Genomic DNA, 27,008 nt, shown 5'->3' on the forward strand with positions numbered 1-27,008 from the left:
GGAGAGAAAAGGGTGAATGCTAATTAAACAGGTTACTATTAGTTGCTGAGACACAGGCATGCACATGACTCATGACATATCATTAAATCTTGACTCTGTCTTCTCTTCAAGCAGTAGTCTTCTCTTCAACGGAAAATGCAAAAGTTCACAGATAACCAACACTTTGTGTTAGAAAACATCCAGGCTTCAGTCCCATACATATCTAACGTACATCTGCCAATTAGTACAGTACTGCTTGGAAACAAAAGATCACCCACTAAATGAGAGGAGTAAATATCAAAATAAAGACTGTGGAGTTAAAGTGCTCGTTTATCACATGCAGCATTTCTTCTCACTTTAAGGTCACCTCAAATTGAAGAAGAGATGTGGAAGGGTTCAATGTGAATGGGAGTGGATCCGTAGGGATGGAACAAGAGAAACCTAACACATGCATTTTGCTCAGGTTTGGTCTTGCACCAGCCGCTGTATAATCCAGCCCAGCTTTGGCATTGACAATAGTCCACGATCCAGGTAGGATAACACAGTCCATGTCCAAATGCAGTCTGCTATAACAAAAAAAAAATAAAAAGACACAAAGAAACCTGAAGGCAACTTGATGGCAACCATTTGAAACCCTTGTCCCCATGTGTATGTAATTGTACTGCAGACATACGAGTATGGCTGGGGCATGAACAGACCTCAGCTGCTTTCATGGGGTTAGTTGCAAATTAACAGCAATTTAGCAATTTAGCTGTGACCACACAAAGTCCCAACCTCCAAGCAAGTATCTGAGACTTGGTTAGCGCAGCCCATGTGGGAGCCTGAGTAGAAAGATCTGCATAAGTTACAATCTCACCACTTGGGCATCCATGTGCCCTGAGATCACCTACCATCAACAGCCTCAGCACACTTGTGCTCCCAGCGCTCCTGGGGGAGGTGACACTGCCTTCATGTCACACATCAATGAAGCCTCTGGCACAGGGACGCTGATGTGCAAGCTTCCCAGGAGCTGAGCTAGCTCCCCAACTTCTGCGCAGGGTGTCCCAGCTGTGGTTGAGCTTCACTTGAGAAAACTGGCTTTGTTCCACCTGCTCTGTGTCCAGCTTCTGATTTCCCACCCCGAGGACCTGCTCCTGCTGCCCACCCTCCCTCGCAGGGGCTCAGGCAGGGCTGGCACCGAGACCAGGCTAATAACTGCCCAGCTGAACTAGATCATGCACAGAGTAGCTCGTGTCTGCTCCATGTCCCTCCACCTATCCGTACACTGTACTCCCAACTATAATATTGCAACACGGAGACACTCAGGTTGACCTGTCAGAAAACCAGCACTGGTCTGGCAAAACAGACTCACGTGCGCTCCGGCTGTGCCCTGTCTGTTCTTGGTATTGACTGTATTTGCAGTTTTGAAGTCCTCGTTCAAATGATACAAATCTAGATAACAAAACAACATGCCATAAGCATCCTCATTGCCAAAAATAATACCTGAATGGAAGGAAATATGTAATTTATAATTCATAACCATACAGGAAGGTTTAGACAGCCTTGTCATGTTTATTGTATACCTAATTTTTTCATGTTTTTGCTTTCTAAATGTTTGAGTTGTGTAAATTAGGGGTGAGGTAAATTCTTGTCTGTCACTATGCAGAAATCTCAGCTGGTTTTTGAACCAGAGTTTTTACTGGGTGTGGAACTTGGAATTTCTGCTTTACATTGTGTTGAAGCCTCAGTGCTGAGAGTGATCCCCCAGGTGAATGCAGGTGGATCCAGCCAAAAACTCATCTTCACCCAAATCTCACATCTCACTTGACCCAGGAAGGGGCAGAATTCAGGACCTGAAAATTTGATCATATATTTATATGTTGTATCCTCCTTGTTGTAACCACATTTTCTGACGGCTTTTTGCTACCCCACATCTCTAAAGTCAAAATGATCCAAACAATCGTAGCTCTGCTGCTCTTTCTTTGGGAAGTACTAGCCTGTCTCCCCTCAAGTCTAGGACCTTACTGAGGTTGAAGCCTTTCAGAATGCAGTTCACAGTCATAGTGTGTTTAAAATTATATGTACATGAGAGCCTCATATAGCTTCTTCGTTCTCTTGGCGGTCTTCACCACCTCGCCTAAACCTAAAAACTTGTCTGTGAGTTGTGGGGTTGCTGTTTCGCTGGTTGTGGCCCTGGCCTTTGAGCTGTGAGTCAATTTTGCATTGCACATTTTGAACTAACACCCACGCTGGTGCTGAAGTCCAAATTTGCCTTGCATCTTTGCTGTTTGGAAGTTGCTTTGGGGCTGGACCCATGTCATAGGTCCCAGCACACACAGTCCAGGGAAAAGAGCCTCACTTCTCAACCAGCTGCTTGTCAGAAAACCTTTTACCTCTCCTACAGGAGACCAGCACTTCCCTTGTTCTTTACAATCAGAAGTAAAACCAAAACCACTCGAGTAGAAATGCAGTATAGAGGAAGGAGTCTGACATTTGGTGTTAGCTACTGACTCTCCTGCTTTGCAGCTCTAAGCAGGACCTTGTAGCCTACATGGGTAGGAACCGGCTTCAAAGTCCTACCAGATGCAGCCTAGAGAGCTCTGCATCCTTCTCCTGGAGCATTAACCATGATATATGCTGAGAAAGAGTCCCCAGACTTTTGCTCCTTCTGTAAAACTCATGTTAGTGCCTGCTCAGCTTCCCCACCTGCTCTGGGCTCTCTGCACATTTCTGCCTGGTCCCAAGGCAGCTCCAGCCATCCCCATGTCTTTATCCCCACTTCACAACACTTCTGAACAACTGCAGTGCAGTAAAGCACCCAAATGGGAAGAGCTCTGTAGTGTGAAATGCTGAGGGTTTGATTAACAAAACTGCTGCACTACGGCTCTTATATGCAGCAGCGTTGGCACCTTTGTGAAACATGTCCCATCAATACTATTTTACTACAACAATGAAAACCTCTTTACTTGTGTTTTCTTCTACAGCTGTGACTACCTAACTCCACCTGGCTAGTAAAGGCTGTACAACCTTCATTCAGACTACCTTCAATGAGTTTATTAGCCCAGAAATAACATCAATCAGCAATTGTTTTTGAGGTAGGGAAGTAACTTGACAGATTCTTTCAAAGGAGAATTAGGTTCCTAATTATCTGTGACCTTGCGTGTTTCAGAATCATTACAGCCATTAAAGGACATCACTTGTCTTTACTTTGACTGTTCCTGCTTCCTTTGCATTCTCCGACATTTTTCCTATTGATTTTCAAAGAAACTGATGGGGTCATGCTGTGGCCCCCAGCAGAAATGAATCCTCAGTAACTCCAGCAGCTCATAATCAGAGCACAGAATGAAAAGCCATATATTGCAGGACCGGTTAAACCCTGAGCCCTGCGTTGCTGCCTGGGAGATCGAGGCAGAAACAACATACATACTGCATTGGGGTGGACTTGCCAGTTAGGGCAACCGCCTGAAAAATGGGCTACAACCCACAGGAGCTGCTGGGGTAATTCAGCCTTCCTGGGACCCTCCGGACTGTGCTGCAGTTAAACTGATGCCCTGCAAAAGCAACAGTCAGGCACACAGCCCATATTTTCATGGATTTCCCAGTTGTTCGCTACAGGCACTTGGCAGGAGCTGCAGCTCTTGCAACAAAACCTTAGCAAAGTGGAGAGCTCTGCGCGGTGACAAGATGGTGTGACTGGTCCTGTCTGAGCATTTTGAAACCGCAGTTGTGTTTGCAGTTTGAGAGCTCTGGAGGTATCCCAGCACACAGCCTGCTGCATCACTGCATCACCTGGAGTTGAGGGCAGAGAGGCTGGATGAACCAGTGGCAATGTGGTGTTATACACAGATATTAGCTATGAGGCTCAAGCTGAAATCAAAGCACAACCAGCCACCAAAAATATTTCCATGGGAGGTGCCTGAGGTCATTTTTCCATAGTTTTCAGAATTACTCAACATCTCTGCAGAATTCTCTGGAAAATAGTGTCCAAGACACTCTCCATTTTTGAGCGTCCATGGGTGGAGTGATGGAAGGGGTTAACTGGGCGAGAGAAGCATGAGTTCTGGAGACATTTTCAGATACCTGGGGTACCTTCGGCTCCACACTGTTGACCTCTGACTCCCGGAGTTTATCAGCACGTTCACTAATCAGGGGTGTTTAATGGAACAGCCACACGGATTCCTGGCATTCTTGAGACGTTATGACCCTGTCAGTTGTATGAAGACTAAAAGTCTCTTGCTTTTGAACTCACTAGAGTTTGCACTGTCTTAGAAGCCTTTGATAAATACTTGCTGGATTTCTTACCTACCTGCTTTAAATCTGCCCAAGGTCATCATTCCAGAAAAAAAAAGGTTTTATTTTGTGAGCATTCATCACTTAAATGGATCAAATCAATGTTTTCTCAAATTGTGAAGTGGGAAAAAAGCATTGTGTGCCATGGTTATGAAAGCCAGCAGATAAAAGATTTATTTTCATGCTACATGTGGTGTTTTTTGTGTTTGCTGTCAGTCTCTGAAGACCAGTAAAAAGCAAATGTTAAATATGTTTTCCACAAAAAACAAACACACCACCTAACATTACTTAAATATATCTCACACAAGTACACAAAGGTTTTATCAACAGAGTCCACATGGGTGTTCTTCCTTCACAGTTCACACTAAAGAGTTTGAGCACAAAGGTCTGGATTCAGTTACAATCCCAGGTTCAAGCCTGTCCAGAGGAACATGTCATCCAAACCTTGTCCAGAATTTAAATGGACACAAATACAAATGGGTTGAACTCCCCATGAGTGAGGTACCCAAATCACTCTCAAAAATTACACTAAAATTTAACAGTCGCTTCAAACACTTTTTAAAATTTACCTCACGTCCAGGATATGAACGTGGGACATCGGTGCCCAAGTAGAATAGCTTGACTTTTGAGTAAGAAATACTTCTGTTGAATTTCTTGTGAATAAGCTTCACACAGAGCAAGCCTCGCTGGCATGGATAAGACTGGAAAACTCATCAGTGTAAGAAGGCCTTGTAATCAAGGCACTGGCAAAAGGCAAAGAAAAGAGCCTGGAAATATCAAGAGTTAACAGGTGACTTTATATGGATGGCTGTCTCTGCTACAAGGCTTTTAAAAGCAAACAGTTCACATAATTTATGAATGGTTTCATAGGAAAGCTCACATTTACCCCAAGAGGCCATGCCTCGGCATAGCAGACCTCCCAGGAGACTTTTCAGGTGACTCTTCCTTTATCAACCTCACTTTATTACTCCTAATTCTACTCTTCCGCTGTTTCTCATGGTACCTCTTGATATTTTTAAACCATATTTTGCTTTTGTTGCAGTTTCCTCTTGATATTTTAAACCATTCGCCTGCTGGCAGATTGTCATTAGATTGCGTTGCTCAGCTGAGCTACACCCACTTATTTCGAGATGGACGACAGCAAGAGCCTGACCCTTCACAGGGCAGGAGAAAAGCACAGAAAAAGAACTGAGGAGCTCAGATCTGCACACAGCGGGAGCTGAGCTGCTGCTGCAAAGCCAGGTATTGAGTAAAAGCATCTCACTTGCAGGCTAACATAATGCTAGCCCGTTGCTCCGCATGCACCGTCCTCCGTCCCACGGCTTCTACCTAATGTGGTGAAGAGTTGAGGAATTGGGACACACCATGAACAAGATTATTTCTGCTGCACTCAGCCTCACCAGCACCCACGTGGTGCAGCAGAGACCTTGTGTTTCGTGCTGAGCCTCCTTATGTGGGCTCCAAACCTGGGAGGAATTTGGTAGCAATCCTTGGGACACCTCACTCTCCTTGTCACCTCTCCTGACCTCGCAAGTGGGGGGCAGGGTGGGAGTGATCTTTGTATCTAGGTCAGATCTTAATCTTTTTTCCTTTATTGCAGAATCACTCCCTCCTATTTCCTCTCAGCTCTTTGTCAGGTTTGCCTTCCAACTGCTGGTTGAACACTTGTCTGTCATTCTCTCCTTCTGCCCTCTTCAGCCCAGGGCAGAATCATTTGTACTGAACAGGGTGGGACCTTTCTTCGTTTTCTGTGTCTCGCTTTTCTCTTTCACCCCATCTATCATATCCCCAGATTGGGCTGATGTAGTACAATGAGATATTTAAAACCACAGAAACTGTGCAAACCAGAATTTTTTTCCCCCTCACCTAACAGCAGAGCAGAAAACAGCTGGGGACACATTGACATAAAACTCATTTTACCAACAAGACTCACTTATCTGTCTCCAGCCTCATGTTCCTCTGGTCAATGAGGCCATGGAGCAGGTGCAACCATTCTGTCTGCACCCCAGCAACTGCTTCACCCACTGTACAAGGCCACAGTGGGGACTGGGCATGTCACCTAAGAGTGCCTGGGCTCAGGAGCCAAGGGACCTGTTGTCTTCCGCTCCATACAGTTCTGCTGTTGGGCATATCTCTGCTGCCTGACCCCTCATCCTACTCTGCATTGCATTACCATGAACACAACACTCAGTTACCCTTTCAAGGTGACTTGGTCCTGTGGTGGCCCACAGCCACACTTGGACTTGTTCCATACCCCACATGCAAAGCCCTGCGCAAACCTTCCCCTCGCAGCCCCGATTTTCCCCTGGGTAACTGGCAGCACCACACAGAGGCTATTGCTGATAAATCCCTGGCATGCACCACACAAAGCTTTCAGTGGAGCAAAATATAATCACTGATTTAATGAGTATCAAAATAAAACTCAAAAAAGCTACGAGAATACAGGAAATTACAGAGCAATGGCAAACGCAGGAGGAAAGCAGATTACCGTGAAGACCTTGAAAGGCTGCAGTGGTCAGGCAGGGACACGGCTCTTCCTGACCTCTCTGTCCTCACAGAAGGAGGAAAATGTGCCTCCTCTGCTCAGCTGAGGGCCCAGTCTGCAGACAGTCACCCATTCTGGATGACAACGCACACATTGATTCAGCCAACTAGCTAAAAGTAAAGCTTTCGAAAGAACTATCAAATAAATCCTAGAAGCCCCATGTATAAGAGCAGGCAGCACAATGTGAAACCGTGGCACAGGCCGGCTGTGACCTGCGTTAACCCGTCCAGGCTCTGGCACTTGAGAAACGCCAGCGAGGAAAGTTTTAGAGATGACTGCTAACTCATACGAGAACTGCTGCTACGAGCGTCCTCTTCGATCTCCCTCTCTCAGGGAAGAAGGGGCTGGAAGGGCAACCTCATCTGCTTTTCTTCTCCTTCTCTTCTTCCATTGTGCTCGTGGACTCTGATCCACAACATGCAGCAGAGCCAGGCCGTGTGCGCACAAACTCTTCCAGCTGCCGGTGTTTCAGCTGAGAGGTAGCTCTCCTGATTTGCCCTCATTTCTCATCTCCACAGCCTCCTCCTGCCTTTTAGAGATCATTGCTATTTGAGAGCTCAGTATCTTGTGTGGCATTCAAGAGGAGATGAGTTAGTTTTGAGCAGCAGAGCTTTGCTGAGCTGACCTGGCTCTTCTAATTTAGACTACACCATGAAGGGAGCAATCAACTCCAGCAAAATGAAGGGCAGCAAATAGATCAGAGCTGGGCAATGCCAGAAGAGGAATTAGAGGGGAATGATTCTACAGACACAATAGCTAACAGAGCCCTGGCTGCCGAACTCAGACTCTTCAATCAGACACAAGTAAGTCCCGTATTTTGACCATCTAATTCTTAGCTATTGCAGTTTCTGGAGAGTGCATACAGGGGCATGCCAGTTCTGAGCAGCAGGCAGGCTAGATGGTCAGCTTGGACCTCAGCCCATCACCCAAAAAATGCATGTCAGAGCAGGAAACCTGCAGACAGACAAGTCCTGGCTAGCATCAACTATCCCATCCCATCCCGTCCCTCTCTCAGCTTGCCCTCTAAGAGTGAGTTCTGCTCTCCTGATAGAGCCTGTACACTGCATGCACAATAATGCTAGGAAAGTACTGAGCTTTATTCCTTCACATTTGTTCTTTCCTCCCCTGTTGTTCTTATAGGCAAGAGGCAGGAAAGCAAACTCCAGAAAGTGTTTGAAACCTGCCAGTCCCTTGGAGGCTGAAACATTTTCCACTCACACAAGTGTTACTGGTTTAAGACTATAGGGCAAATTGCTAATTTATGGCAAAACTAGTGAAATGTTAATGGATCTGTACTCCTGCTAAGGCTGCAGGATCCTTTGGCTGATGGTGAAAGTTTAATCATCCAAGCTTAAGTGAACAATTTAGCTGAACAGTTGGTTTCATGCTTCACTTACTGAAACGCTCTGACCTGCGAGGTTCTCTGCTGCAGGTTGCTGTGGCTCGTCCTCCACGTGTGCCACTTGTGTCTGCTGCTCTGATTCTAGTGTGCACTGTTAAATTGGAATGGCGAGAGACTTTAAGGCAGACGAGGTGATAGCTGGGAACGTCAGTCGCTGCCCCAACAGCTGGTGCTCATGGAAAGCACCGCGATCCCTGTGGGTTCCCAGCACAGAGGATGCTCTGCCAGAGGACGGCTGGTTGGGGCCAGCTGTGCACTTGCAGGCAGGGGCTGCTTGCCACAGCTTCTCCGCTCCCGCACCTGCGGAGCTCTCCCTCTTTTGCCCCTTGAATGCGAAGTTATTTTTGGCTGTGTTTTGCTATATTAAATATTAGCTCTAGGCTTTCCCCTACGTACTGTGTAATCCTGTTCTGTGTGGGTTTTATGTATTGTTCTTTTGACATTGTCACTATTGCATATTAATAAATTAAACCTTCAATTCATGTTACTCTCTTGGGCCAATGTATATTGCTACGGGGTGAAAAGAAGGGATTAAACTGGCTTAAGGTGTTCTGCTCTTGTGCCACATTACAGCAGATGCATAAGAAGGATCAGGGAGTTTTCTTGGCTCTGAATTTTTATATTAATAGCAGAATTGGGGAGTAATAATTTTTATTACACTCTTTTAATAAGCTATTGATGCAGACACATTTTACACCTATGGGGAAATATAATTATGCTGGAACTGTAACATTGGATGTTCTCAGCAGAATATCACAAGGTGTTAGGAGAAGAATAAGTCTTCATGTGACGTTGAATGAAGTTTTAGCAAACCAGAGGGAGGCAAAGGTTCAAGATAGAGGAGTAAAAACAATTTGAATGTCTCTAGGTTTGGGTTACTAATTAGCAAGGACCGAACTCCTCAATAGGAGCATATATATGCAGGTGCATGATGTGATGCTGCATATAGTCAACAAGCTCAAATAATAATAATGCACTGGAAAAAATCGTTCTGGTGGGGTACACCTTATGCTGGAGCTTCAAGACGTGCTGCATCTCTGTCTTACCAAATGCAGTGTAGTGCTGTGGAAAGGTGAAGCATAAAATGAGAGAAGGGAGAAGCTAAAGCTGACTGAAAAATTGCCTTTGAGATGGGGCTTGATGAGGTAGATGAGATTAGAGTCTCTATGAAACCTCTAATAAAAAGCAGAACGACAGGGCTGAAAGGCACAAACTGGGAGAGGCAGAAAGCTCTGAGGTGAGCGGGTACTCTGTGGATCCAACACACATCGGCTGCTCCGCCAGCACCGCCTCTGCCTCTTCACTCCATAAGGAAACCAAATGGAGCTGAAGCCCAGAAACCTCACACCCCACTAGGCTACAGCAGGTTTCTTGTTTTGAACAAGCTTGATGGTTCTTACAACCATTCTTACTCAGGTAACCAGCTCCACAAGCCCTTCATTCACACTGCCAAATATATTCTGTCCATGGCTTAAACACCCTCTCCAGGAGATCAGATGTTCCTGTAGCCTAAAAGTTGTACAATATCTAAATATACACAGTGCCATATGTAGACAAATATGACTTCTATTTACTATGAGTATTGTTATTATTTTATATCCTGTAGCACTACAAATGCGACAGGCTTGTTACAAATATTAAAGGAAGTCAGTTCCTTGCTCTGAAAATCTCACCAAGAAAACTATTGCTTCAACTCTCTATTTTTTGGGGGTGTATGTGTGTGTGATTTAGCACTTGCCACCACACACCAGCTGAGATACAGGCTATTTCTACAAATAGCCTTGCATTTGCATCCCAAACAGTGACTACCATGTTATGATGCCTGCTTGAAGTCCTGTCAAATGTATCTTAATTTGTTAACAGTTTTGCTCCATTAGGCTGACTCCGCTAAAAGGCTATAAAAAGTAATAGTCCATTTGTGAGTTTACTGCTATTAGCTACAAGTGTTAATTCATGCACAAAAAAACCTATACAGCTATATACATCCAGCCAGTAATGAAGTAGAGGAGATTACATAGAGGGTAAGGAAATTATTCCCGTTGTAGATTTGGTGTGTATTCATCTATAAACAGTCACCCCTCCTGCCTCAAGAAAAAAGTGATAACTTCTTGGTTTTAATCACACTCTGTCAGTTCTAATGGCTTCACAAACAACAGCACGGGGCAGGTAATTGGGCCCTTCAGCTGCTCAGTCATAACAGCGCAACTACTCAGGAGAGGAAAACAAATCCTCACCCATTCCAAAAGCTAAAATAAAGCAATTGATGGAGCCTTCTAATTTCTGTGCAAGTCCTGACCTACCTGTGCAAGGTAACGCTTGCATGTTAATGTTTAATTAACCAAATAAGAACACGTATCTCCCCAATGAGCTACTTGCTAGGGGACGCATAGACAAAACTATTGCATTAGAAAAAGCGCGGACTCCAGCCTGCCACTCACTTTCACAGCATACAAAGGAAGATGAGCTCGTTGCCACCTTCCACTGTCCTGTTTGTCAGTGCTTTCCCTTTCTCCAGGACACACAGAGAGGAAAATGAAGCCGGGCAGGTGCTGGACAGTACATTTTTCTGCAGGGGTGCCCGTTGCCTCCCCAGGCACCAGCAGAGCAGCCAACACTTTGCTGCCTGGGCACCGCCGGCCAGCACGGGGCAGAGCCTGAGGGGGCCACCCAGCTGCTTTGCAGCAGATCTGCAGCACCAACAGGTCTTTCAGCGATAACCCAGGCAGGCTGGCATCCCCAAGCACCGCTTCTCTCAACTAAGCCCTTAACTGAGCCCTAAAGTATCAGAGGCATCTTTTTTACTTGCAAGAACAAATTTCTGCATCAAGGAAACCAATTGAACACAATGTTTGCTAGACTTGTAGAGCAAAGAACTGTAGTTTTCTACAATGGTTCCTAATTATATGGCTTTTTAGGAGCCCACAGAATGAGGAAAGCCTGACAGCTCAGCATCCCATTGCTGCAGCAAAACAGCTGCTCCAACGCATTGCAAAACTGCATCAAGGAAAAGCCCTGATCCAACCAAGTCCTGCTGTGTGCGCACACAACTCCGCTTGTACATATAAGCCGTGCTTCTTGAGAAGCATTTTCTGGGTACCATTCCATGAACACTGTAATGCTAAGATATTTTTGCCTGGCTTTGAATAGAATAAATAAATGTGGCTGTGAAGATAATATGAATAGGAAAACAAGAGAACTTATCATAGTTAAAGCAAGAGTCAAGTGAGACCGCATGGAATGAGCCAATGGGGAAGCCGAGCAAAGAAAAATATTAGAAAAATGCAAGTCATATTTGGTGGAACAAGGTCTTGAAAATCTGAGGACATTTGCAAAACAGTGCTCGTTCCTGGGGGATATCAAGTACTTAAAACCTGCCAAAATTTGTCATCCGGGGTTAACTAAAAACAAACAAACAAAAAGTAACAATATTTCTAATTATTTTATTTTTTAAAAGTGGCAGCTCCTTGTACAAAGGTTTCCAGAAGAAGAAAAAAATCAGGCTGCGACTATGAGTGTCAATAAAACAAAAATAAAGCGATATGCATGCAAGACTCTCGTGCTGTATTACATAGAGCAGAGAAAGCCCAAGGGAGCTTAAGAGTACTTTGACTGTCCAATATACAGGAGCAAGAGGCACTAAATCCCATTTTAGCATAAATCTGGATAAAAGTTTATTAGCCCTGGGGAAATTATTCTCAACACAGCCTAGGAGAATGGTGAAAACAGGACTAGTTTTGTGACACAGTTATCTGCAGTGACACCAGTTTTCTATGCACTAGAGCCTAGGTCATGTACATATCGACGTTATGGTACCTTCTCCCATGTCAAATCTGCCTCAACTGAAACTGTTCTGGGAACACTTTGTTCAACAGTTAACCCCTGAAAACCAGCATTTGCTTGGTCTAAACTTCTTGTTCATTCTTATTTGAATTAATTTTAAGAGGGTGACTTTTAATGATGTTTTCATTGAGTTTCACCTTGTTTGCGTTACGTCACACAAAAATGCACGTCAGGAAGGTTCTTCATAATGCCATTATGCTATTAGTGTTAGTGGGAGAAATTGTGATGTTTAAGTATCAACAGAAATAGCTTCGTTGCTTTTCAGAAGAGATGGGAAAGGAGAGAGAAAAGGGGACAATCAGCTGATATGTCAAACATCCACATACAAATGATGATTCAGAGCAGGGTTATAATGGTACCAAGACTAATGAGACACTACAGATAATATAAGAGACACAAAATTGAGTTCACTTTACAATCTGAGTGTATTATAGAGCTAATCAAGAGGAAGGAGGAAAACAAATCACTGCTTATAGAAGCGGAGATGGGGAAAAAAAAGCCAGCAGATGACTCAGTGCTCCTGGGTCATTCCAGTTTCAACCACCCATCGACCCACCAGGAAAAGTTTGAAGAGCACTTTAAAAAAATGTTTTAAGTGTGCGCTACATTTTCTTGACTGAAAAGGCAAAACCAGGGCAAGGAAGTGGGATATATTTCTAGAACTGCTATTTGCAGCTGGGGAAGAAACAGAACAGAAGAGGGAGTCTTGACAGTAGCTGATTAGAGAAATACTTGTGCCTGCTGAGGGGAACGTGTGTTCACATCGGCTAATACTGCTCTGGTGATCAAACTTTTTTAATAAAAAATATTTTGCATGTACTAGTCTTTCAATAACACAAGGTATTTGGGTTTAAGTTTTAAGTTCACATCTCTTTCTTCATTGTTTTCCCTGGATGGAAATAACATTTGATGTTATTACCCTCTCTAAAGCGCTGCCCTGCCAGTGGCAAACATCCAGCAGCCTGTCAGTCAGAACATTTGAGAAGCACCCACCCAGGATTCACATCTGAACACTGGGAATGAAAATAAGCCAGACTCAGGGTACATCAAACTCCCTGTACCCCTGGAAACAGAATTCGACACAGTTGAAAACCTGGTGTTTCTTATTGCCTACCTGCGTCCTGTGCTTTCCTGAAAATATGTTCTTAAGTGCCAGAAGTTAGAAACTCTTTTCATGCTTTGTTTTCCAAATTTCACAGATGTAAAGAGACCAATTTGTAACTTCCGTAACAAAGTACCTGATGCTGTCTGATTACATTGGGTACCAGCGCTGGGAGACTTCGGGTATGAGGTTCTTCAGAGAAAACTGTTCTAACGCTTCTGTAACAGGAACTGATTTATTCTCTATCAAGTGAAAGAGAAATTCCCTCATTTATTGCAGCCTTTTGTAGACAATGCATTATATTAGCCTGTGTGTCTTGTCATAATGTATTCCAAGTGATATGTGATGATGGCAGATCTGTTATCCATTAAAAAGGTGCTGAAGACCAGCTTGTCGGAAGACACTTTTTTTCCCCCGGTTTTACTCCTCATTAGTTTTTGAAGTCTGGAAGTTGCAGAACAAGGTTCACGTTAAAGGCTACCACTAATACTATCACGCTGCTTTAGTGCTGAAGTAATCAAATATCTGAAAACTATATTCCCAATTCCTAGCACCACATTTTTATTCTAAACATTAGAAAAGCACACATATCCTGGGGAGAAAAATGTTTGCAGCTGACTGATATTTATCTGAGAAATGTGATTTCCTCAAAAGCAGCTTGATGCAGCTCCCTGCAGCGTGTCCCGCACCGCCGGGGCTGCGATTCAATATGTGCATGCTCCGCAAGTGGACACTGCTACAGAACTTCATATTCATGTGATGCTGCAAAGTGAGGTCAGAGTAAGACTCCAGGCTTCGTTTAGCAATAGGATTCCCTTTTTGTGAGCTTGGAAGGTATTTTTTGTTTTGTGTTTGGCTTAGGTTTTTTGTTTGTTTTTTGATAAAAACACAGGTAGGTAGAATTACTTAATCAGTTTTATTCTCTAAAAAAAAATTTAATGGATTTTTTTTTTTTTTTTAAGAGGAGGAATTGATTTATATTTACACATCAGTCATTTTCCTCTGGCTGAACTAAATCGGATGCTTCCCACCTCAATCTCCATGCACGAGAGTTTTGGAACTAAGTTTAAGAGCTTTCTCCTTACATCAGCTAACAAGACATCTTGGACATACCCACTTAGTCCTTTCTCAAGGAGTTCAAGATTCATAACAATAAAATTCTGCAAATCTATCACTTGTAAAAAAAAAAAACAACTTAATGCCAAAGTTTTCCAGTCATCTTCACATGATGTTTCTACACCTTCATACATCTGATGAAAAGTCTGTTGCAGACTTCTGTAGGATCTATTTGGAGAGACAATTCAACACTATATTTCAGAATTTGTGATGATTTAGGACTAGTTTATAAATCAAATGAAGGCTGACAAAAGGAAAAAAGTATATCTTGGTATGGTCTTGTTCTGAATGAGGCTACTGAGAAACACAGAGTAACACAGAAACGGAAACTTGTGGAACTCAAGAGTTCCCTGGCAAAGCCACAGTCCCCAGCTGCACAGAGGGCAGAACAGAGATACTGAATGGCTGATAGGAAACAGGACGAAGTTCATCTGGTAGGACTCTGAGTGGTCTCTTCCAAGTTCTTGGACAGTAAGTTTCTTAAGGTACACACGTACTCATGCAGTTTAGGGGCTTTGCTTGCTGCAGATAACATTTCCCTAAAAAAATAAATCCAGAAAGTATGCTATTAAGCATTAATAGTCAGCGTTATTCAGACTTCTCACCCCCAGAAATACTCACCTACCCCATAAAGGACTGAAGCCTGCCCATGTGGCTGTGTACAGCTATAACGGGAGTGAGGTCTATCATGGTGACAGAGGAGTTGTTCTAAGAGCTTTATCTGCTTCTGTGAAAGAGACCAAGCCTTGGAAGGGACCCTCAGAGAGCTTTCCTGGTCACACACAGCTATTCTTTGCTCCTGAAAAGCAGCTATTCAAAGACATCTCTCTGTAAGGACAGCCCTGTGAGAGCACACAGCCCCTTTCCAGTAGTAACATTCATTTACTAAAGGTATAAGAATTTCATCAAGTAGTTGGGCTTTTCTGATCCCTTAAATGATCACTTGCAAATCCCTCCAGCTATTTGCAAAGGTTTTTAAAGAGATGTCTTTAAAAAAAGTGAAGCACGATGGTAGAAGACCTCTCCATGGCAGGACTCCCAGATTTTATACTTCTGTTCCCCAGTAGTCACCCTCAGCTTTGCCCTTACCTAGAAAGTGTTGGAGACCTTGGCTCACATCTCTGAGCACAAGGAAGTTCCAGCACCGTTTTAGAGGCTGGGAGCTGACAGCAGGCACCACCTACAGATAGGACTGTTTATGCTGATGCGGGATAAATGGATGGAGATCTCCATTAATTGTAACCGCTGGAGTAAACCTGGAAGTGTTTTCTTGTACAGAGAGATAGCAGTGCAGGCAAGGAGGCAATGGGAGCCATGCTGTAGCTGCAATTTGTTCTTTGCAAGGAAGACTCCTGCTATTAATATCATTGCTATCGTACCAGATAATTCAGTAAAAGGCAGCAGCTTGCAGAAAGGCTTAGGCTAGAGTAAACTGAGGAGTACTCTTTTGATTACAGTGTGAGGTAAAGTCCACGGGGTGTTCTCATATCTCTGCAAGCTAAACATTCAGTGTACACCAGGACAGTCCTGCTATTTGTATTGCAGTAACACCTCGCAGCCTGACCGGGAGTGGGGCTGACTTTGCTAGACACAGCATAAAACAGCAAAAGTCAGGCCTACACCTGCCTCAAAGAACAGGAACAAGATAAAAGTTAGGAAATTGGAAAAAATCTGCTGTCCATCACGGAATTCCAGGACAGACCCTGATCCCTCCAGGGAAGGCAAGTGGCCTGCAATCTACCACAAAAGGCAGATGAGCATCTCCTGAGAAGACAGCGATGCTGCTTGTGGCCAGCCCCCCACCCATGGCAGAGGGATGTTGCTTATCTCCACAAAGCTTTGAACCCCTGGCAGAAGTGCAGCTCTTTATGCACCAGAGTCTTTCCTGATGTACCTCCTGTTCCTGCAAAGCAGCCCTGTGCAGCATGCAGGTCAGGGATGGAGAATTTCTCCCCTTGCTTGAGCTTTTTGGAAATGGTTAATTTACTGTAACCTAGAGAGGGGGTACTGAATGGCAGCCCAGGCTGGGCCTCAGAGCCACCTCAGGTTCAGGAGGGAAGGAAAGCACAAAGAACTGAGACCTCCCCAATCTGGCTTTCCTGTAGGACTTCAACATATCAAATTTAAATGGACCTCTCCTTGCCCCCGGCTGTTCCTATAGTTTAAATGCTTTAACCTTTAAAGGTAGCATTCAGGATCCATGGTACTTCAATGTTAAAGTGAACTTGGAGTGTAGTTTTGCAAAGGGGAAGGAGTTTACAGGGCTTATACCTCCCAGACTTGCATTTCATTTTGGCATGGGTCATATGCGGTGCTGGCTCTGTGTATAACCTGCCCATGGTCCCTCATCTCACCAGTTTCCTCAGTCTTGTCCTGAGAGGATCAACAGATTAGGAGCAAAGAGGATATAAGGCTTCTTTCACAGTGGTGCTGAGTGCCTGCTGCTCCTAGCAGTTTTGATAGGAAGGGCGCTCAGCGCTTCTGCACAAGGCAGCAATTCATCTCCATCAGTACTGCTCTTTGCCCTGGTCTTTAAAGATTATTTGAGACACTGGACAAGAAATGAAGACAAGCCTTTCCCTATCAAAAAACATCCAAACTCTCCTCAATTTTGTTGATACCAATATCTCTAACTCCAGCCCCTGTTCACCCATTAGAGTCTCTTAGCTAAGATAATCTCAAATAACATTGAGAAGATACATTTTGTTGTAAGGATACCTCTATATCAAGATGGAATCCGTTCTCTTCTTGCTCTGAATGCCAATAAAATAGATAGGTTTGGGGTTTCCAAGTAGTTACCTGCATTCCTTATACAACATTCATAGAGCAAAATTGTGGCAGCAATGTCCCTAGGACACAGCAGTCACCAGACAATAGGCGGCTGCCGCTCAGCCTGCCTTGCATTCGAGAGCAGAGCAGAAAGGTGAACGTCTCCATATGACATTACAAAACCAGGCTTCCAGTACGGCAGAGCAGCCAACAGCTTTTCAGTGTTTCCATGACTGTATAAGTGTGTTAATGAGCACGCATAGTATGCAACCAATCCCACCCTCCAGATACCCGACTTCAGCAAAGCCTCCAAGAGCAAATGTATTTCAGGTTTCTTGCTAATTCTTCTCTAAAATTGGAAAACAACATGTGATGCCTCCACTTAACCAGGCATAACAATTCAAACCTACTGCCACCAACGCTTTAGCAAAGTCCTGCTCCTGTCATACCCCCATGATTTTATTTATCACTTCTCTGGGCAGAGGGAGCCAAAGCAAGAGGTTAACTTCATTAGAAGCCAAAACAAGAATTATTTGGGGGTTTTAATGGCACGTGGACATAGTTTGCATGGCCCCAAAAACTACAAGACATTCCTTCTATTAATATGGTGGTGGAGCAGAGCCTACAGGTCTACCTCTTTCTCCAACCAGGAAACACAGCCATTAGACTCACAAGTGAAATACAGCAGGTAAGACACAGGCAAATGGCTTCTGAAATAAAAACAAAGATGTACAAAATCTCCTTCTGGAAGAGCAGCCTGAGCCCCAGCTGAGTTCCAGGTTAACCAACCCCCAGGGCTTGCCAGGTACCTCAAAACAGTCTGGAAGCAGCCGGGCTCTCAGGACAGAGCAGGGGCTGGATGGACTCAGCACTGCTGAGTGACTCCAGCGCCCGAGACAAGAGCAGGTCCTGCAGCCTTGGGATCCCAAGAACGCGCAGCAGTTGGCCGGAAATCAGAGCAACCTTAAAAACACATTTATTGCCTGTAGATCTGCACTAGAACACTACTAACAAGATAAATAGGTTTTCAAATCAAAGGTGGTTGATTGCATTCGCCCATGGTTTTCCTTTCCCTCTTACCACCACACCCCCCCCCGCCTTTAAGTAGCTTTTCACAAAATAATCTTCATCTTTCCTAAATTATTGTTCCCCTTCTTTCTCTCTTGTTGGTGAAATCTGAGCTGAGGTTTGAATGTTGTAGGACAGGGGTATGTTAGGAAATTTGATGCAAAGGACAAGAAAACAAAAATCAGAGGTATTTGATCTGAAAAGAGGCTTTGTCCAAGGCATAATTCTTGTGTGTTTAAGGACAGAGTAATAGATTTGGAAGGATAAGTCATATATCTTAGGATTTTCCTCCCTGCCCCCTTTGATTGATTAATTCCAGTCTCTTCAGATCTTTGCCTGTTCCCACAAACCTGGAATCTCAGGACTGTTTGATTAAGTCATGGTTACCATGACAATAAAAGTGCCTCTGGCCAGTTTGACCTTTGACTGGATTCAATTCACTGAGAGAAATGGACAGAGACTATAGAAAAAGCTTCAGCTTCATGTCCACTACTGCATAAAACAGGCTCTCCCGCACTTTGAGAGAGCAAGTTGGTCGTCCTTTTTAAAATATAAATTGAGCTGGAATGCTCTGGAAAGCACTTCTAAGGTTTTGGTAACCAGTTTCTGGATGAATATCGCTTCAGATAGAAAATGCACACAATCAGATGGTTGGAGGATTATTTTAAAACGTGGTGTTTAGCACAAGAAAAATAAAAGCTGAAATTGGGCTTCACATGCCTGATGCATACACATACAATTTAAAATCATGTCGTATCCATAAAATATTTTATAGGTATTTACAAATATCTAGCTCTTTGTAGATACGTAGACATGTATAAAAGCAGATTTCAGACTTAAGACTCATTTCTTCAGATGGCGCCCCACCCCCACGCTGCAGGCATTGTGTTGCTGTTGCTCATATAGATAATTATTCCTTTTCAAATACTTTCATTGTAAATCCATTTCAGCAAAAATAAGGGAGGGGAGAGAGAGAGAGAGATTTCAAAATTAAACCTGTTATGCGATTTGTAAATGGGCCTGACAGAATGACAGCCGAGTGGCCGTTGCAAGGCAACTCATGCATGCAAGATTGCAGATCCCTGGTGGGAGAGAAGCGGCGCCCGCGCGTGGGGGGGCTCCACTTGGGCTCTTCCCCGGCTGCTTCGCGCTGCGCCGCCCCCTTTATTTTATTGCTTTTTCTTTGCAAAGGAGGGAAATCTTTTCTTCAGTCCGGCTCAGAACAATAATTAAAGACAGCCAAAACGGGCGCTTGCTTCTGAAGGCGTTGGCTCCCCAAAATGCAGCAGGTTGAGATGGTGGCAGACGGGATCAATGGCATGAGCCATTTGGGAAGAGTGGGCTTCGCTGGACGCACCGCAGATGGAGCAGCCAGCAGCCCTTCCTCGGTGTATCCAGCCAAGGTGCACGCCAGCCAACGAAATGGCACAGAGCCAAATAAAGGGAAGAAAAATAAACCCAGGCACTATAAAAACAGAGCGAGAAAGGGTGTCTGGGCTGAGGTGATAGCTGCGTTGACCTTACTTGGGTAATAGACAACACTAGTTTAAAAGAGAGTTCAGAACAGGCAAGCTGGAACTTACAACCTAATTTTCCCAGTTTAAGTCCATTTTTTTGTTTGTTTGTTGCTCGTTTCCTGTCAGAAAGTTCTTCCTTCTTCTCACCTAGTTACCTTGAATTCTGAAGTCATGGGAAATAACTGACAGGGATTATTTGAGCCCTCTCACATAGGCTCTTGGATGCAGGAGCCTCCTGCTTTCCATGCTGGCTGTCAGGGCCGTGTTCTGTCAAGTGACACAATTTCAAAAAGTTCAGTAGAGAGCTGCCATTGTTATAGGAGTTTGGTTCCCAGAGTAAAAATTGGAAGAGGTATTTGTTTGGGAGGGAATAGGGAATGGAGGAATTTTTTTTGTGTGCCTTTCCCCCGCTCCACCTTTTTTGGTGAATGATAGTGGGGAGAACCATCAAGAAGTGTATACAGGGCTACAACCAACCTGAAGAACATCTCTCCCTACCGGAAAAGCATCTTGCCTTCAAGAGAAGTCAAAGAACATTTTCAAAAGCACCTACCTGACTTTCAAGGAAAACAAACTTCTAGAGATCCCGTGGCTTTGGAAAAACATATCTGGATCCTTCTACTTCCATAGTTCATAAGTGAAACGCTTTGATTTGGATGATGATGATGATTTCACTTCTGAAGAAATAGCAGGCACCCACCCCACTGGCTCCTCGACCATCCCTTGCTGCAAGATGGGAGAACGTTATTAATGCAGAGTTTGCCTGTTCCATCTAGGCCTTTCCCTCCCCTCAGCCCGTGATGCTGAGTGCTTCCAGTTGTGCCAGTCTGTAAACTCTTGACAGTATTTTGTATTTTCCTTCAGTCTTTCTCCCTCTCTGTAAGATTTTGCCAGCCTATTAGTGTTAGAATGTGAGTGTTTATTAAATCGGGATATCTATTTATCTATTGGTCTATCTTTATGCAATTCATATACACGCATGTCTGCTGAAGCACAGTCCTGGGTATAATGTTCCATTAGAGTGAAATGTTTACCTAAAGGAAACTGAGGAGTTCAGCTATTATAAACCTGGACACTGTCAGTTTACTTACAAGAATGTCATATACAGTCCATGGCCAGCCTTAAACTGAGACCCTATCACATCTCTCATATCTGTCCCTTTTTGTCTTCACTTGTGGCCCATCGCAGACATAGCATGAATTAATTCAGACGCAACAAGAATCTTAATATTAGTGAGTGGCATGATTATTGGTGAGACACTGTGTCCATGCAGGGTGAGTATTAGACCATTTCTTTCTGCCCAAGGGGATATCTACCCCTATAACCTCAGAAAACCTTCACACAGACTTTTACATCTGTCTTTCCCTCAGAAATAAATCTACACACAGCTACTAGTACTTTTTTTCCCTATTGAATGAAAAACTACATGACAAGTCCGCAATCCCCATCCATCCAAGGTGAGTAGTTATTTGAGGAGAGTGGCTGGATGAAGCAAGGATACCTACCGTCAGGAAAGCAATTTGGAAATACCTGCATTTTTGCACAGGCTAGATTCTCTGCTCTGGGAAAACACAATTTATTTTTAGATCCAGTAAACAGCAGGATGTTAGGTGATCACCCAAGACAGGGACTGCTGTGTTTAAAACCCTGCCAGCCAGCTGTACTCATCTCCAGAGTAACCCTTAACACGATCACAAACAACTGGCGTGATTTTAAACATAAGTGTCTGGCCGTGGCTAGCAATGACATTAGCAGAGAGTAGAAACCAGCCTCTTTCCCCTCTAGTCCCTGTTGCCAGAGCTGCTGATCGCACGGTGGCTCTCGCTGCCGGCAACACGATGCTGCCGCCCCCCCATTCTGCAGCCCAGCTCCCTCCTGCCGCACCCCCCGAAAGGCAGCAGAGGTCTAATGACCTCCCATGCACTTACATCTAGCAGATACGTTTTTGAAAACAGAATTGGACCTCACACATCTATGGCCACTTTAGAAGGATTCTCACTGCACCTTCTGCTCTCTGTTCTCTACACTCAAGTGGAAGAGCTGCACAAATCATCCCCCTCCCCACTCTTTTCACCCAGCTCTTCTTGACAGCAAGACAAAATTAAAGGAGCCAAAGGAAAGCTAAAGAAACAACTCTGGGTTCTATCTGCTCAGAGAACAATTTCTGTATCTGGTTTTGCTGCTGCTGCTAGAGGGCTGAGCGCAGTTTTACTATCACTTCTTTCCCCCTGTGCCCTCTGCTTTCCATGGCTCCATATGGAGAAGGATTTTGTTTGCTGAGTCAAATCAGTCAATGGGAGAATCTTTCCATTACTGCATCCCAAAGACTGTACCTCTTTCCCTCTGATGCTCACCCACTCATGAAAAAGGGAAACAAAAAAAATAATACCAGAGTCAGTCTTGGTTCACCTCTTCTTCCTTTCTTTATTGCTCTGTTACTCCCACCCACCAGATTTATGGACTATCTTTTATTGACTGGTGTGGGTTGAGTCATATAAGGACCGATTTACAGCGATGCGTTAGTCTGCATGTGTCACGAATGGTGTATGATCAGAGGCTGGAGACAAACACACACATCGCTGACACGCTACTGGGGCTTGCTCACAATTACATTGGTTAGCGTGGATACTCAAAATTGTGCAAGAGCGTAACAGGCTTTTTCTCCATGCTAAAATAAGTAAATAAAAACACTGGTATTGAGTCACAATCTCACACCTTAGCTGGTACACCCTCATATCATCTCCGTGGCAGAGAACTGAGACGATGTGATGTACCTCTGAACACGTAAATTGATAGCAGAACCCAAAGGCTAATCATTCCCTAGATAAGACAGTAATCTAGTGGAAACTACTTAGGGGGTTTTTAGCATTGATTCAGAAAAGCCACAACCAGATAAAAATCATTGCTTTGATATAAACTCAGCCTAAGAATTCTTAATGCATAAGAGTCTGACAGGGCAGCCCTCATATTGAGAAGTTTTACACCACATCTGTCTGCGTCATTTTCTTGCTTCTGTGCCAGGTGTCACACAGCAAAGCCAGCAAAGACTTCACCAAGTGCTCTGGGTAATTCCACAGGACTCTGCCCAGTTTGGATAAAACCCAGGTTACCAGGAGGTCTGGCAGTGCACAGTGACACCTGAATTACCTTCCTTTACTTACTCTACTTGTGACTTCTTTAAATAAATAGTTGCAGTAAATTATTTTGCAAAAGTAGACCCAAAAAAGACAGCTACAAACCATTTACATTCACCTAGGAGAGCACAATACAGATACAGCTTGCTCCATGAGCCCCTCTGCTTTGTTACAGACACCTCCTTTCCAGCAGCCACCTCTCAGACTTACTTTGTTCAGCATCACTTGAACCCAAATGGGTTCTTGGGAAATGTTTGACCTTCCCCAAATGAGAAGCTGAGGTTCCAGTTGCTCCTTACAGTACTTGTCTCTTCCACTAATCATTCCTCTCCACCTTCACATCACATCGCCTGCCCTTTGCTACTGTTCAGTCATTTCTTCCCTTATGCCTTTTTGGTGACTAGAAGAAAACAGCAGCAGAGGAGATGATTCATACAAACTAAACCAACGTTTGAACTTCCTTCAGTTCTGCATTTTTTTTCTGAAATAGAGTGGAGAAAGTCCAAAGCAGAGCCTCCTCAACCAGTGCATTCCCTCACTGCCACCTCAAGGTTACCCCCATTTTTTGGAAGCAAGGAGATTCACTGTTGACAAACACCTGAAGTGATGATTTTTCTGTCATTCTGAGGCCAAGAAAAGCCTCTGGCTTGGCAGAATCCAAGGTGGCAGATTTAATTATCTTAACCACTTCTTCACTAAATCTACGCTGCCTGCTAATCTCCTGCATCCCTGTAGAAAAGTCATGACTGAAGACTCAAGTTGTCAAAACATCACTTGTCTTTTCCACCACCGCTGATGGAAGCATGGCTGTGCTCAGCCGGAGCAGAGTTGAGCTGGCTTTTAGAAGGTCCCTGTTTCCAATTTAGCACAGCTCCCAGGAGGTATTACATTTCCTGGTGCAGAGCAGAAAACGCTTTGAGATCCTCAAGCACAAAGCCTTGTTGTTTTATTCATTTGTACTGCTGAGCAAATTCTCTTTTCAAGGCTTCCAGTGGGGAAATCTCCTTCAGTTTCTTCATAGCAGAGTCCAGATTAAAGCTACCTTTACCCTTTTAATGTCTAGAAAACACAATTCCTTCAAAAACTGGCTTTATTTCCTGTATTCCTAGAAGATCGTTTTAATTGCAAGAAGTACTCTGTTCTAATTACAAAAGCATTTGAGCTCATCCTCTACTCTGTTGGGCTGTTGGCAAAGCCCCTGGAAGAGCTCTCCAACCTGAAACTTCCAAGGAATCTATTAGGAAACCCATCGCAGCTTCCAGATAACACGCTGCCAGCTTTATTAAAAGAGCAATGCACGAGCAGGCTCGTACTCGCATTGCAGTCATTCTTGGCGCTCCCGCCGTCTCCTCCATCCAAGTATTCTGCGCCGCTCATTCCACCGGCTGCCTCTTCCTGCCATCCCCACAACTAACGTATGCAGGCACCTTCCAGGGTCACCTGGAGCACATGTATCTCATAGCACTTCATTAATTACACCTTATGAAGACTCTCCGATGTCACCCCTGCTTTTCCCAAGAGAGAAACCGAGGCAGAGCCGACCAGAGCGGGGCAGCCCGTGGGTCTGTCCCAGCGGGCCAGGGCAGCCGCTGTCTCGTCAGCCCAGAACTGCATCTCATGTCTAACACAGCTCTGTCCCCGAGCACCGTGTTGCCCTTAACTGACCAGATCCCACTATGTTTCTCAATTTTTCCCCAGATTACAGCCAGGGCAAGTTTGCTGCTGCTTCAGAACAATGTTTCTCTGATTACAACCTAGGCTGACAATTACAGTGATTTAAAACCAAACTAATTGCGAAGTACTTTGATCATGCTTAGAGCAACTTGTGGTTTGTAGGCTGCAAATAGTTGAAAGGAGCCCTTGGGTTCACAATTTCCTTGAATATAAATTTTATTTTGATACATAAGTTACGATTTTAATATTAAAATTAACCTTGTGTTTGTTTTGCCACTCATCCCATTTCTTCTTTGAATATTATTGCGGGTATAATTTTATCTCCCTAAGCTTAATATTTACCATACAATTTGTTTTCGCTTAAATTTAACTTTCCTTAACAATTTGCTTTTGTTTAGAAGAATTTTCTTAAGTATTTTTTTATTTTGGTCTCAGTCATTAAAGTTTTTGTCCATGTTTTTGGTGGTTTTTGTTCAAAGAACATGTGCTGGCAATGCAAAGCGCTTTCTTGCAGGGCAGCTCCAGGCCCAGGTTGCTGTGAGCATCTCTGCTGATGTTACAAAAGTCCTAGCAGCAATTAATTCAAGCCATGCACAGTTTTTGTTAACATAGTATGAGCAATAAATCCTTCAATTTCTCTTTTCTTTCTTTGCATTGCTAAGAGTATCGGACATTTGCTTTTGCAACAGCGACAAGCTGCACCAGTTGGTTGCAGCCAAAGCTCCTCTAACTGACCCTTGCCAAGCGCTGTACATGGATCTGCAGCTCAGACCACATTGTTTGCAGCGTTCCTTGGGTAAAACTATTGAGGTAGCGCAGACATGGGCCCACTTCAGTGAAATTTTGCATTTCCCTCCATTATATTCTGCTGCTTCTGCCCATTCCTGGCACCAGCCTCCATCCTGAGCTGCCCTGGACTTTTCCTGTCCCCAGCCCAGCGCTTTCAGTGCGATTTCAGGTACGAGTGGCCGGTTCAAAGGGAGGTGCACATGTTGGCCCCATCCCCGAACTGGCGCCTCTCTGCCTGGGAAACCTGAGAGTTTCTGTCCTTGCTTATGAACCGTGACATCTGCGCATTCCTCGGGCGCTGACCCCCGGGGGCCAGAGGTCACCCCAAGGTCAAGCAGTTTCCTCTTTCACCACCAATAGAGACCTTGACTAGAGGTAAATTATGTTGCAGTTTAAGGAAATAATTTGAAACACTCTTGTAATTATAATAAATTTTGCTGTTTACATTTTAATCTTCAACCCTTTCACCCTCTGGTTCTCTTGTTTAAGAGAAAAAGTGGGGAATTATATATTTAACAGAAAAACTCCTGCCATGGTGGACAGTTGAATAAATAGCTGGCGTTCCACTGACACAACAGCTCCACGGTCTTTGTCTGCCTTCAGCACGAGCGTGCACTTTTGTGCATGCAAGATCTACTTCATCTTCAGGTAAGTACGTTCATGCAGTACGAATGGAAGCACAATATTGCATTAGGAATGTCACGTGATTCCTAATTCTCCATGTTGAGTAACTGCAAAGTTGCTCGAAGAAAAATCTCAAGCACCTTACCCAGGCAAAATTCCAGTCGACTCCAATGAAATTGTTCAGTAAACCAGACTTTGACTCATGGCTATAGAAAGAGCAGCTGTTTCACTGAGCGTACATTGCCATCCGACCATTTTCTCTTGCTGCTCACCGTGCTGATGTGCCTGAAAAAATCTTTCATTCAAAGAAAAATGCTCAAATAATCAAAACTAAGTTCTGTCAATTTGCAGCTGGGTATCGTTGCTCCATCTGACATTTTCAAACAAGGCTTTGCACACTTACAACCATTCCTCGTTTACCCGATACACATTATCACCCAAAAACTAAACTTGGAGCAACACATGGAGAAGTAGAGCAATTACAGCACTAAGGTCCATGGTGATGTTAAGAGTCACAAGAATGAATACTTGAGAAAAACGGAAAACTACTTGGCACAAAGCGTGAGTTCTCAGGACTAAAGCACAGGGCTTTCCTTGCAACGGTACCTGAACTTCGTGCATATCACCACTGTGCATGAGAATGAACCAGAGCTGCTATCTGTTTGTATCAGGGATTTTGCCATCCTACCTCACTCCAAGGACCCTGTTTCTGTGTCACATAGCATAAGCACAACCCAATAAGGCCAAGGGAGCAAACAGAACAAGTGTAATTGAGATCAGTGAGCTCTAATCTTTGTTCTGTGACAGACAAGATGTGTCCTAGAGCAGGCAACTTAACTTTGCTTTAGCAATGACACTCACAAAGCAGATGCAACAATCATCTTCACAAAGTACCTTGAGATTTACAATTGCAAGCTGCTGCTCTTCTCAATATCATGTCTGTGTTAGGTATTATTACAGAGTGTCATGTGTTTTGAGAGCCTTGGATAACAACAGCTTATGAAGAGATAAACATTGTCTTCAAAAACAAAAGTAGGAAATACAGAGAAATAACATAGGCTAAAGGTACTCACTCACCAGCAGAGATGAACCTGCAGCAAGGAACAGTCACCCTCAGAATAAGAGTAAAATAGCCTCAACCTGCCAAACTTAAAAGCTCACCCCAGTGCAGCTGGGCTTG

The 27,008-nt window shown here is 44.1% G+C and overlaps 1 long non-coding RNA gene across 1 annotated transcript; it reads right to left on the reverse strand.

Moving 5' to 3' along the window:
* Positions 1 to 330: 330 nt before the first annotated feature.
* LOC110356285 (uncharacterized) lies at positions 331 to 27,008 on the reverse strand. Its single transcript, XR_010466712.1, has 4 exons — positions 26,906 to 27,008; positions 20,161 to 20,333; positions 1,331 to 1,410; positions 331 to 542 (listed from the first exon to the last, which is right to left on the reverse strand). It is a non-coding gene; the product is annotated as an uncharacterized LOC110356285 (long non-coding RNA).

Source organism: Columba livia, chromosome 17 (genome assembly GCF_036013475.1).
Source record: "Columba livia isolate bColLiv1 breed racing homer chromosome 17, bColLiv1.pat.W.v2, whole genome shotgun sequence".
In the NCBI taxonomy this organism is placed as follows: domain Eukaryota; kingdom Metazoa; phylum Chordata; class Aves; order Columbiformes; family Columbidae; genus Columba; species Columba livia.